Source organism: Hermetia illucens, chromosome 7 (genome assembly GCF_905115235.1).
Source record: "Hermetia illucens chromosome 7, iHerIll2.2.curated.20191125, whole genome shotgun sequence".
Taxonomy (NCBI): Eukaryota; Metazoa; Arthropoda; class Insecta; order Diptera; family Stratiomyidae; genus Hermetia; species Hermetia illucens.
The window spans coordinates 12223565-12238285 of NC_051855.1; positions in this window are offsets into that span (position 1 = coordinate 12223565).

Genomic DNA, 14721 nt, shown 5'->3' on the forward strand with positions numbered 1-14721 from the left:
AATTCTTGTCTAATACGAAAGTGTTTTGTTACAAGCATAAATTCACCACCAGCAGCGAGAGGAGGAATTACTACTAAAAATTGAGTGTATCTTAAAACCTTCATCTTAAATCCGTATTTTTTTTTTTAATCTTAAACTATCTTAACTAACTCCTAATAATAACAATATTTCATAGAATTTCCATTGGCGAATGTGATATGTGAATACGACAGTGGTGGATTACCAGTTAATGCGGATAATATCCAAGGACGTCGTATACGACGTTCAGAAACGCTTCTAAGACAAGCAGCGGAATGTGTGTCCCGTGGACAAACTTTCCAGACAGTCAGTGATATGTTTGGTATTCCGATATCGACAATAAGGTAAGTAGGCTTAAATTATATCTAATTTTTTTGCATCCAACACCAAACTAGATAATATTTCTTCCCTCCCCCTACTGTTCAAATGTTTGCTCTATCAGGAACGTAGGGAGGGGGGGGGGGAGTCCCACTTTTCACAAGAGAAAAAAGTGTGTTCAGCGTCGCCCTCCACTCCATTGCATAACACACAATCACGAGATCGCGCCTTCCCAATCCTCTGCAGGTAAGACAGAAAACCTCCATGCCCACTTAGAAGTTGGGCAAGGGAGTGAAGCCCATGGTGTTTTACGTAGGTACCTGTCGTGAGACTTAATCCTACGATCCTCTTCAGACACGGATTGATTTTGTGACCACAATCAGAGCCTCGCTGAGGCAAGCAACAACGGTACCAGTCTATACCAAGTGCATGGGTTAGCATTCATACTGGTGGATGCAAGAATTACCTAAATCTCTACCGAACTATGGAGTACGGCACCCGTGTTGATACGCAACACCACGTCGAGGCTCGAAGGTCTCTTCTCGCTTGAGCATAACCACAACCACCATGAAACTCCCACTAGGGGGGCCAACCGCAAATAACCGAGCTGTCCTCACATACAACAGGAGTTCACCCGAAGTATGTGAGTCCAGGGGCTTTCCCGGTTCCTATGGAACCAGTATACCCCTGGTAAGGTTTCGTGACCAATTTGCCACTTCAGATGAGTCCCCGTGCAGACTCGGGTCTGATCGCCCTGATTAGGCCTTTGGAGCATTCGCCTACTGAATCACGGCCGGCAAACCAAAGTGAGTACAGCGTCTCCCGGTGCCACCACTATGGATTTTCTCCTCGGCCACTTGGTTTTGGTTTGGCCGATAGGGTTGCTACCCCATCTTCCTCGCCGCCACCTCTGAGCACCGGCAAGGGAGTAATCAATCTCATCGTGCATTCGGTTTAGCCACGAGTCTAAATTGTCGATCAGCCGCGCAGTTCATCTCCCTCTTGGCTCATTTTGCCAAGAGAATTGCCATTCGGTAGGGGTGCGTTGAGGTTCTTCACGGGCAACCAGCTGTCTTAAGTTTTCGCCCATACGCCGGTAGAAGGTTTTATGCTCCTTCGCAAGGAGGGTAGCGGCGATTACTTCCGCGGTCACAATCACGGCTGATTCTGAGACAGTGCGATAATCAGACGCAACTCGCAAAGCTCCCCGTCTCTGCACTTGACATCAACCTATTCCTCCGCACCATAGAGCAGAACCGACTGCGTTGCTCCCATAAGAAGACGTTTCCTAATAGATACATGGCCCCAACATTCGCCATTAGCCGACTCAAGGCCGAGACTCTAGCTGCAGCCCTGTCCGCTGCTTTGATTTGCTCGAAGAAGCTCATCTTCGACTCGAAAATTAAGCTAAGATATTTAACTGCTGTTTTTTTGACTCTTTAATCAACTCGCCGATCGATATGGGACTCAGGGTCGGGATTCTCGCCAAGATGACTACTTCGGTTTTTTCCAGCGCAAGGTTGCAACCATGAGCATCAATATGGTAAGTCTGCTTTGCGCCTGTTCAACAGTGCGTCCGGCAACAAGTGCCGCAACGTCGTCTGCATAACGGACCGGACGCGACTCTTCAGGCTTATCGAGTCTCAGCTGACTATCGTAGAAAGTGTTCCAACGGCTCTAGAATGGATCCCTGTGCCACTCCTGATGTGATTTCCATACTAATCTGCCCCTCCAGCGTCTAATAGAGCAGGACGCGATCTTTCAGATAATCCTTCAATATCCGCAAGAGATAGCTTGGCACGTGGAATGAGTTGTTTTCTAATGTGCCTAGCATATCTGTTCATCTTACGGAATTGAAGGCATTTCTGAAATCAAGCGTTATGAGAAGCACTATCCGTGGATCCACTGTGGATCTCCCTTTTCTGAACCCGAACTGTCTTGGGGATAAGTCCCCGGCAGTTTCAGTGAGTCTACTCCTGATGAGCTTTTCGAGTACTTTCCCGGCCGAGTGGTAGCTCTGGGTCGCCTTTTCCTTTGCTAATCTGGCCACCTTCCAGCGACATGAAAGTCCTGGGTGTTTAACGTGAGTACCTGTCTCGTGGACTTAATCCCACGATCTTCTTAAGACACGGATTGATTTTGTGGCCACAATCAGAGCTCCGCCACAGCAAGCTAACACGGTACCAGTCTATACCGAGTGCATGGCTCAGGATTCATACTGGTAGATGCAAGACCTACCAAAATCTCTACCGAACTAAGGAGTACGGCACCCGTGTTGAAACACAACACCACGCTGAGACCCCAAGGTCTTTGTTCGCTTGAACCCCCACTAAGGGGCCAACCGCAAACTGCAGTGGAATCTACTCCTCCATAATGGCGGACGAGTGAGCCGCTCAAAGGGCGCTTGACGTAGAACAGCAGATGACGAGTGCGAGCACCTTGGAAAGTCGTGGAGAATCATTCCGAAAAACAGACAATTAAAGTAGCTGGGGCGTGTCTAAGTTGACAAAAGAATTAAAGACATTTTAATGGAGTATTAGTCTTAACCCAATGACTGGGACATATAAAATTTCGAGAGAGAGTTCTGAACGCGACGCGATTAAAATCATCGTTTTTCCTCTATAATAGATGATAACTTTCTCGCAGGTTTTTCATGGCTCGAAAAGGAATACTTCCGCGTCGCAAACGAGGTCGTAGTGCTGTTATAACATTAACACCATCGACAACGCCAACAACACCTCAACAACTTTCAACCGCTTCAACAACATCATCCCTAACAACCTCATCAAATAACGATAATATGCTAAATAATCGAACCACCACCGAATGTACTTCACATAGTCGTTCGGCTAGTCCATCTGAACCGCCATTTCATTTTGCAACTTACAAATTACCTGAACTCAAACCAAAACTTCTTTAGTTTTATTATAATTCACGTTGAATTGAACAATAGAGAGGGGAAAAAAGTTAAGATAGAAATAGTAATATTAAAAAATAGGATGTAAAGACTAAGCGTAGAAAAATCGCTGTAAGAAATTACATATATTCCAAAAAAAAACCTCTGAGCCACACTTTTAAGTCTTTTTTTTTGTTTTTTTTTTGTTTGATACATTTGAAGCCACAATATTTTTATAAATTCTCTATCCTTGTGCCATCTTGTACCAACAGATTATTTGTTTTTAAGTAAGGGAAAAAATCTTCGGGTTTTCGGAATAATTTTGCCCCCCAAGAGTTGTAAATTGTCCGCATGAAAAGTAAATTTAAAAAGTTGGAATTGATTCAATTTTATAATTAAAATAATAATTTAATTTTTAAATTAAATTTAAATTAAAGCAATCAAGCACAACTAAAACTGATATCCTGTTTACCTTTACCAATAATGAAAACAAAATTGTAGAATTAACGTAAAAAAGATACAAATTACGTTAAATATTAGTCGAATCAGGTTCGAAAGGCACATTTAAGGATAGTCTTGGATCCGTAAATTCCATTTTTTTCGCCTAATCTTGGGTGACACTGATGGATAGTTTCTAAGGTTAATTATATGAGTCTAAAGTGTAAGAATTTATCGAAATTTATAGAAATATTGCATGTATCTGTGTATCATGAGTTGGCAATATGTCCATATGGAATAAGATATAAGGAAAAAGTCAGGAATCATGTATTGATAAGCCAATATTTCGATGTATTATGTTATCCCATCTTTATTCCCTGAATTGTAAATGTATCGTTAAGAATTAATGACAGGCTTGGAAGCAACTAAAGATAAATACCACAAAGATAAGTCAAGCGATTATTGTACGATTAGATTCCATTCTTCATGTGAATGTGTTTCCTTTTCATTTTTTTTTATTACATTATGTTGTTACTTTTGTTCATCCCCAACGTGTATCTTTTCGACTGTAATGCTAATATACATCTATATAGATAGTCTGTGTAAAAATTGATATTGTAATGATTACTTTCTTTGATCTCAAATAAGCCAACACAAAGAGCACGAAACCGAACAAAATGCATGTATAAATATTCTAGAATATAAAGAAACCGAGAAGCAAATAAATATACTTACGTTTTGAAACAATCTAGAGAGCTTGAATAGTATTTCATTTACAGATGACCAAGGAATATATGTCAAAGGGTAGTATAGGCCCCAGGGCGAAACGTGGATTCGTATCCACAATGGAGCATAAAACCTGGGAAACGTCTGCTGAACCCACACCAACAGCTCTACTACCAAACCCTATCTCCACCTCCACGTGGTGACCGCTGGGAGCTCTTTCTTAACGAAAAACTGCAGACGGAGAAGGAAGAAGGCGAATCTCCCGCGCTTAAAAACTTCCTTCTCTTATTTTCGTCATCTTCAAATCACAGCCTATACACTTGCCCCCAGACGCTGATACCCTCAGATCTCGTGATCACAAATCAGGTTCCCTTAATATTGAAAATTTCGCAAAAAGGAGCTTAATTTGTGATCACTACTATTGGCAGAGGGTCTGAGCTTCAAAATGGTATATAGTTTGGGAGGGGAAAATTTCTGAAATTTGGAGGTATCTTATGGAAAACTTTAAACGTTTTTAACGCCGTTAATATTCTTAATTTCGAAAAAAGGGCGAAAATTCGTCATCACTCGAATCGGTGGAGGATCTGAGCTAAAAACTGGTACGTAGCCTGGCTGGTGTGGGTACCAGACAAATTCCCGACGTTTCCAGTCATTTAATCCCTAGTAACGTCGTTAGGACTGCGAATTTTCAGAAAACGAGCGAAATTCGTGATCACCACCATCGCGGCTGGTCTCAGCTGCAACATACCGGAAAGGTTCGCGTGATCACTGATTTCGCCGGAGGGTCTGGGCTTGAAAAAGCCATTTCGTTCAGAGAGTGTGGGTATCAGGAAAATAGTCGAAATTTCCAGGAAACCTGGGAAAAATTATAAACGCTTGCAACGCTGTTTATATTCAGATTTTCTGGAAAACAGGCTTAATTCGAAATCACTGCTGTCGAGGGAGGGGCCTGAGCTTGATAATGGTATATAGGATGGGCCATTTTATGAAAAGGAACCTGATTTGTGGTTTTGAGATTTCAGGGTATCAGCGTCAGAAAGCAAGTGTATAGCCTTTGATTTTTTGATGATGAAAATGGGTAAAAGCTGAAAAATCATTTTTCGAGGATTTAGACGTTAATTTCTCGTTTAGTACGTTCCAAATAATGAAAAAAAAATCCAATTTTCGATTTTGAAATTTTAGGGTATCAGAGCAAAAAAGCAAGGTTATAGCCTTTGATTTTTTGATGACGAAAATGGGTAAAAGCTGAAAAATCATTTTTCGAGGATTTAGACGTTAATTTCTCGTTTAGTACGTTCCAAATAATGAAAAAAAAATCCAATTTTCGATTTTGAAATTTTAGGGTATCAGAGCAAAAAAGCAAGGTTATAGCCTTTGATTTTTTGATGACGAAAATGGGTAAAAGCTGAAAAATCATTTTTCGAGGATTTAGACGTTAATTTCTCGTTTAGTACGTTCCAAATAATGAAAAAAAAATCCAATTTTCGATTTTGAAATTTTAGGGTATCAGAGCAAAAAAGCAAGGTTATAGCCTTTGATTTTTTGATGACGAAAATGGGTAAAAGCTGAAAAATCATTTTTCGAGGATTTAGACGTTAATTTCTCGTTTAGTACGTTCCAAATAATGAAAAAAAAATCCAATTTTCGATTTTGAAATTTTAGGGTATCAGAGCAAAAAAGCAAGGTTATAGCCTCTGATTTTTTGATGACGAAAATGGGTAAAAGCTGAAAAATCATTTTTCGAGGATTTAGACGTTAATTTCTCGTTTAGTACGTCCCAAATAATGAAAAAAAAATCCAATTTTCGATTTTGAAATTTTAGGGTATCAGAGCAAAAAAGCAAGGTTATAGCCTTTGATTTTTTGATGACGAAAATGGGTAAAAGCTGAAAAATCATTTTTCGAGGATTTAGACGTTAATTTCTCGTTTAGTACGTCCCAAATAATGAAAAAAAAATCCAATTTTCGATTTTGAAATTTTAGGGTATCAGAGCAAAAAAGCAAGGTTATAGCCTTTGATTTTTTGATGACGAAAATGGGTAAAAGCTGAAAAATCATTTTTCGAGGATTTAGACGTTAATTTCTCGTTTAGTACGTCCCAAATAATGAAAAAAAAATCCAATTTTTGATTTTGAAATTTTAGGGTATCAGAGCAAAAAAGCAAGGTTATAGCCTCTGATTTTTTGATGACGAAAATGGGTAAAAGCTGAAAAATCATTTTTCGAGGATTTAGACGTTAATTTCTCGTTTATCCCAAATAATGAAAAAAATCGTTTGTCCCAAATAATGAAAAAAAAATCCAATTTTCGATTTTGAAATTTTAGGGTATCAGAGCAAAAAAGCAAGGTTATAGCCTTTGATTTTTTGATGACGAAAATGGGTAAAAGCTGAAAAATCATTTTTCGAGGATTTAGACGTTAATTTCTCGTTTAGTACGTCCCAAATAATGAAAAAAAAATCCAATTTTCGATTTTGAAATTTTAGGGTATCAGAGCAAAAAAGCAAGGTTATAGCCTTTGATTTTTTGATGACGAAAATGGGTAAAAGCTGAAAAATCATTTTTCGAGGATTTAGACGTTAATTTCTCGTTTAGTACGTCCCAAATAATGAAAAAAAAATCCAATTTTTGATTTTGAAATTTTAGGGTATCAGAGCAAAAAAGCAAGGTTATAGCCTCTGATTTTTTGATGACGAAAATGGGTAAAAGCTGAAAAATCATTTTTCGAGGATTTAGACGTTAATTTCTCGTTTATCCCAAATAATGAAAAAAATCGTTTGTCCCAAATAATGAAAAAAAAATCCAATTTTCGATTTTGAAATTTTAGGGTATCAGAGCAAAAAAGCAAGGTTATAGCCTTTGATTTTTTGATGACGAAAATGGGTAAAAGCTGAAAAATCATTTTTCGAGGATTTAGACGTTAATTTCTCGTTTAGTACGTCCCAAATAATGAAAAAAAAATCCAATTTTCGATTTTGAAATTTTAGGGTATCAGAGCAAAAAAGCAAGGTTATAGCCTTTGATTTTTTGATGACGAAAATGGGTAAAAGCTGAAAAATCATTTTTCGAGGATTTAGACGTTAATTTCTCGTTTAGTACGTTCCCAAATAATGAAAAAAAAATCCAATTTTCGATTTTGAAATTTTAGGGTATCAGAGCAAAAAAGCAAGGTTATAGCCTTTGATTTTTTGATGACGAAAATGGGTAAAAGCTGAAAAATCATTTTTCGAGGATTTAGACGTTAATTTCTCGTTTAGTACGTCCCAAATAATGAAAAAAAAATCCAATTTTCGATTTTGAAATTTTAGGGTATCAGAGCAAAAAAGCAAGGTTATAGCCTTTGATTTTTTGATGACGAAAATGGGTAAAAGCTGAAAAATCATTTTTCGAGGATTTAGACGTTAATTTCTCGTTTAGTACGTTCCAAATAATGAAAAAAAAATCCAATTTTCGATTTTGAAATTTTAGGGTATCAGAGCAAAAAAGCAAGGTTATAGCCTTTGATTTTTTGATGACGAAAATGGGTAAAAGCTGAAAAATCATTTTTCGAGGATTTAGACGTTAATTTCTCGTTTAGTACGTCCCAAATAATGAAAAAAAAAATCCAATTTTCGATTTTGAAATTTTAGGGTATCAGAGCAAAAAAGCAAGGTTATAGCCTCTGATTTTTTGATGACGAAAATGGGTAAAAGCTGAAAAATCATTTTTCGAGGATTTAGACGTTAATTTCTCGTTTAGTACGTCCCAAATAATGAAAAAAAAATCCAATTTTCGATTTTGAAATTTTAGGGTATCAGAGCAAAAAAGCAAGGTTATAGCCTTTGATTTTTTGATGACGAAAATGGGTAAAAGCTGAAAAATCATTTTTCGAGGATTTAGACGTTAATTTCTCGTTTAGTACGTTCCAAATAATGAAAAAAAAATCCAATTTTCGATTTTGAAATTTTAGGGTATCAGAGCAAAAAAGCAAGGTTATAGCCTTTGATTTTTTGATGACGAAAATGGGTAAAAGCTGAAAAATCATTTTTCGAGGATTTAGACGTTAATTTCTCGTTTAGTACGTTCCAAATAATGAAAAAAAAATCCAATTTTCGATTTTGAAATTTTAGGGTATCAGAGCAAAAAAGCAAGGTTATAGCCTTTGATTTTTTGATGACGAAAATGGGTAAAAGCTGAAAAATCATTTTTCGAGGATTTAGACGTTAATTTCTCGTTTAGTACGTTCCAAATAATGAAAAAAAAATCCAATTTTCGATTTTGAAATTTTAGGGTATCAGAGCAAAAAAGCAAGGTTATAGCCTTTGATTTTTTGATGACGAAAATGGGTAAAAGCTGAAAAATCATTTTTCGAGGATTTAGACGTTAATTTCTCGTTTAGTACGTTCCCAAATAATGAAAAAAAAATCCAATTTTCGATTTTGAAATTTTAGGGTATCAGAGCAAAAAAGCAAGGTTATAGCCTTTGATTTTTTGATGACGAAAATGGGTAAAAGCTGAAAAATCATTTTTCGAGGATTTAGACGTTAATTTCTCGTTTAGTACGTTCCAAATAATGAAAAAAAAATCCAATTTTCGATTTTGAAATTTTAGGGTATCAGAGCAAAAAAGCAAGGTTATAGCCTTTGATTTTTTGATGACGAAAATGGGTAAAAGCTGAAAAATCATTTTTCGAGGATTTAGACGTTAATTTCTCGTTTAGTACGTTCCAAATAATGAAAAAAAAATCCAATTTTCGATTTTGAAATTTTAGGGTATCAGAGCAAAAAAGCAAGGTTATAGCCTTTGATTTTTTGATGACGAAAATGGGTAAAAGCTGAAAAATCATTTTTCGAGGATTTAGACGTTAATTTCTCGTTTAGTACGTTCCAAATAATGAAAAAAAAATCCAATTTTCGATTTTGAAATTTTAGGGTATCAGAGCAAAAAAGCAAGGTTATAGCCTTTGATTTTTTGATGACGAAAATGGGTAAAAGCTGAAAAATCATTTTTCGAGGATTTAGACGTTAATTTCTCGTTTAGTACGTTCCAAATAATGAAAAAAAAATCCAATTTTCGATTTTGAAATTTTAGGGTATCAGAGCAAAAAAGCAAGGTTATAGCCTTTGATTTTTTGATGACGAAAATGGGTAAAAGCTGAAAAATCATTTTTCGAGGATTTAGACGTTAATTTCTCGTTTAGTACGTCCCAAATAATGAAAAAAAAATCCAATTTTCGATTTTGAAATTTTAGGGTATCAGAGCAAAAAAGCAAGGTTATAGCCTTTGATTTTTTGATGACGAAAATGGGTAAAAGCTGAAAAATCATTTTTCGAGGATTTAGACGTTAATTTCTCGTTTAGTACGTTCCAAATAATGAAAAAAAAATCCAATTTTCGATTTTGAAATTTTAGGGTATCAGAGCAAAAAAGCAAGGTTATAGCCTTTGATTTTTTGATGACGAAAATGGGTAAAAGCTGAAAAATCATTTTTCGAGGATTTAGACGTTAATTTCTCGTTTAGTACGTTCCAAATAATGAAAAAAAAATCCAATTTTCGATTTTGAAATTTTAGGGTATCAGAGCAAAAAAGCAAGGTTATAGCCTTTGATTTTTTGATGACGAAAATGGGTAAAAGCTGAAAAATCATTTTTCGAGGATTTAGACGTTAATTTCTCGTTTAGTACGTTCCAAATAATGAAAAAAAAATCCAATTTTCGATTTTGAAATTTTAGGGTATCAGAGCAAAAAAGCAAGGTTATAGCCTTTGATTTTTTGATGACGAAAATGGGTAAAAGCTGAAAAATCATTTTTCGAGGATTTAGACGTTAATTTCTCGTTTAGTACGTTCCAAATAATGAAAAAAAAATCCAATTTTCGATTTTGAAATTTTAGGGTATCAGAGCAAAAAAGCAAGGTTATAGCCTTTGATTTTTTGATGACGAAAATGGGTAAAAGCTGAAAAATCATTTTTCGAGGATTTAGACGTTAATTTCTCGTTTAGTACGTTCCAAATAATGAAAAAAAAATCCAATTTTCGATTTTGAAATTTTAGGGTATCAGAGCAAAAAAGCAAGGTTATAGCCTTTGATTTTTTGATGACGAAAATGGGTAAAAGCTGAAAAATCATTTTTCGAGGATTTAGACGTTAATTTCTCGTTTAGTACGTCCAAATAATGAAAAAAAAATCCAATTTTCGATTTTGAAATTTTAGGGTATCAGAGCAAAAAAGCAAGGTTATAGCCTTTGATTTTTTGATGACGAAAATGGGTAAAAGCTGAAAAATCATTTTTCGAGGATTTAGACGTTAATTTCTCGTTTAGTACGTTCCAAATAATGAAAAAAAAATCCAATTTTCGATTTTGAAATTTTAGGGTATCAGAGCAAAAAAGCAAGGTTATAGCCTTTGATTTTTTGATGACGAAAATGGGTAAAAGCTGAAAAATCATTTTTCGAGGATTTAGACGTTAATTTCTCGTTTAGTACGTTCCAAATAATGAAAAAAAAATCCAATTTTCGATTTTGAAATTTTAGGGTATCAGAGCAAAAAAGCAAGGTTATAGCCTTTGATTTTTTGATGACGAAAATGGGTAAAAGCTGAAAAATCATTTTTCGAGGATTTAGACGTTAATTTCTCGTTTAGTACGTTCCAAATAATGAAAAAAAAATCCAATTTTCGATTTTGAAATTTTAGGGTATCAGAGCAAAAAAGCAAGGTTATAGCCTTTGATTTTTTGATGACGAAAATGGGTAAAAGCTGAAAAATCATTTTTCGAGGATTTAGACGTTAATTTCTCGTTTAGTACGTTCCAAATAATGAAAAAAAAATCCAATTTTCGATTTTGAAATTTTAGGGTATCAGAGCAAAAAAGCAAGGTTATAGCCTTTGATTTTTTGATGACGAAAATGGGTAAAAGCTGAAAAATCATTTTTCGAGGATTTAGACGTTAATTTCTCGTTTAGTACGTTCCAAATAATGAAAAAAAAATCCAATTTTCGATTTTGAAATTTTAGGGTATCAGAGCAAAAAAGCAAGGTTATAGCCTTTGATTTTTTGATGACGAAAATGGGTAAAAGCTGAAAAATCATTTTTCGAGGATTTAGACGTTAATTTCTCGTTTAGTACGTTCCAAATAATGAAAAAAAAATCCAATTTTCGATTTTGAAATTTTAGGGTATCAGAGCAAAAAAGCAAGGTTATAGCCTTTGATTTTTTGATGACGAAAATGGGTAAAAGCTGAAAAATCATTTTTCGAGGATTTAGACGTTAATTTCTCGTTTAGTACGTTCCAAATAATGAAAAAAAAATCCAATTTTCGATTTTGAAATTTTAGGGTATCAGAGCAAAAAAGCAAGGTTATAGCCTTTGATTTTTTGATGACGAAAATGGGTAAAAGCTGAAAAATCATTTTTCGAGGATTTAGACGTTAATTTCTCGTTTAGTACGTTCCAAATAATGAAAAAAAAATCCAATTTTCGATTTTGAAATTTTAGGGTATCAGAGCAAAAAAGCAAGGTTATAGCCTTTGATTTTTTGATGACGAAAATGGGTAAAAGCTGAAAAATCATTTTTCGAGGATTTAGACGTTAATTTCTCGTTTAGTACGTTCCAAATAATGAAAAAAAAATCCAATTTTCGATTTTGAAATTTTAGGGTATCAGAGCAAAAAAGCAAGGTTATAGCCTTTGATTTTTTGATGACGAAAATGGGTAAAAGCTGAAAAATCATTTTTCGAGGATTTAGACGTTAATTTCTCGTTTAGTACGTTCCAAATAATGAAAAAAAAATCCAATTTTCGATTTTGAAATTTTAGGGTATCAGAGCAAAAAAGCAAGGTTATAGCCTTTGATTTTTTGATGACGAAAATGGGTAAAAGCTGAAAAATCATTTTTCGAGGATTTAGACGTTAATTTCTCGTTTAGTACGTTCCAAATAATGAAAAAAAAATCCAATTTTCGATTTTGAAATTTTAGGGTATCAGAGCAAAAAAGCAAGGTTATAGCCTTTGATTTTTTGATGACGAAAATGGGTAAAAGCTGAAAAATCATTTTTCGAGGATTTAGACGTTAATTTCTCGTTTAGTACGTTCCAAATAATGAAAAAAAAATCCAATTTTCGATTTTGAAATTTTAGGGTATCAGAGCAAAAAAGCAAGGTTATAGCCTTTGATTTTTTGATGACGAAAATGGGTAAAAGCTGAAAAATCATTTTTCGAGGATTTAGACGTTAATTTCTCGTTTAGTACGTTCCAAATAATGAAAAAAAAATCCAATTTTCGATTTTGAAATTTTAGGGTATCAGAGCAAAAAAGCAAGGTTATAGCCTTTGATTTTTTGATGACGAAAATGGGTAAAAGCTGAAAAATCATTTTTCGAGGATTTAGACGTTAATTTCTCGTTTAGTACGTTCCAAATAATGAAAAAAAAATCCAATTTTCGATTTTGAAATTTTAGGGTATCAGAGCAAAAAAGCAAGGTTATAGCCTTTGATTTTTTGATGACGAAAATGGGTAAAAGCTGAAAAATCATTTTTCGAGGATTTAGACGTTAATTTCTCGTTTAGTACGTTCCAAATAATGAAAAAAAAATCCAATTTTCGATTTTGAAATTTTAGGGTATCAGAGCAAAAAAGCAAGGTTATAGCCTTTGATTTTTTGATGACGAAAATGGGTAAAAGCTGAAAAATCATTTTTCGAGGATTTAGACGTTAATTTCTCGTTTAGTACGTTCCAAATAATGAAAAAAAAATCCAATTTTCGATTTTGAAATTTTAGGGTATCAGAGCAAAAAAGCAAGGTTATAGCCTTTGATTTTTTGATGACGAAAATGGGTAAAAGCTGAAAAATCATTTTTCGAGGATTTAGACGTTAATTTCTCGTTTAGTACGTTCCAAATAATGAAAAAAAAATCCAATTTTCGATTTTGAAATTTTAGGGTATCAGAGCAAAAAAGCAAGGTTATAGCCTTTGATTTTTTGATGACGAAAATGGGTAAAAGCTGAAAAATCATTTTTCGAGGATTTAGACGTTAATTTCTCGTTTAGTACGTTCCAAATAATGAAAAAAAAATCCAATTTTCGATTTTGAAATTTTAGGGTATCAGAGCAAAAAAGCAAGGTTATAGCCTTTGATTTTTTGATGACGAAAATGGGTAAAAGCTGAAAAATCATTTTTCGAGGATTTAGACGTTAATTTCTCGTTTAGTACGTTCCAAATAATGAAAAAAAAATCCAATTTTCGATTTTGAAATTTTAGGGTATCAGAGCAAAAAAGCAAGGTTATAGCCTTTGATTTTTTGATGACGAAAATGGGTAAAAGCTGAAAAATCATTTTTCGAGGATTTAGACGTTAATTTCTCGTTTAGTACGTTCCAAATAATGAAAAAAAAATCCAATTTTCGATTTTGAAATTTTAGGGTATCAGAGCAAAAAAGCAAGGTTATAGCCTTTGATTTTTTGATGACGAAAATGGGTAAAAGCTGAAAAATCATTTTTCGAGGATTTAGACGTTAATTTCTCGTTTAGTACGTTCCAAATAATGAAAAAAAAATCCAATTTTCGATTTTGAAATTTTAGGGTATCAGAGCAAAAAAGCAAGGTTATAGCCTTTGATTTTTTGATGACGAAAATGGGTAAAAGCTGAAAAATCATTTTTCGAGGATTTAGACGTTAATTTCTCGTTTAGTACGTTCCAAATAATGAAAAAAAAATCCAATTTTCGATTTTGAAATTTTAGGGTATCAGAGCAAAAAAGCAAGGTTATAGCCTTTGATTTTTTGATGACGAAAATGGGTAAAAGCTGAAAAATCATTTTTCGAGGATTTAGACGTTAATTTCTCGTTTAGTACGTTCCAAATAATGAAAAAAAAATCCAATTTTCGATTTTGAAATTTTAGGGTATCAGAGCAAAAAAGCAAGGTTATAGCCTTTGATTTTTTGATGACGAAAATGGGTAAAAGCTGAAAAATCATTTTTCGAGGATTTAGACGTTAATTTCTCGTTTAGTACGTTCCAAATAATGAAAAAAAAATCCAATTTTCGATTTTGAAATTTTAGGGTATCAGAGCAAAAAAGCAAGGTTATAGCCTTTGATTTTTTGATGACGAAAATGGGTAAAAGCTGAAAAATCATTTTTCGAGGATTTAGACGTTAATTTCTCGTTTAGTACGTTCCAAATAATGAAAAAAAAATCCAATTTTCGATTTTGAAATTTTAGGGTATCAGAGCAAAAAAGCAAGGTTATAGCCTTTGATTTTTTGATGACGAAAATGGGTAAAAGCTGAAAAATCATTTTTCGAGGATTTAGACGTTAATTTCTCGTTTAGTACGTTCCAAATAATGAAAAAAAAATCCAA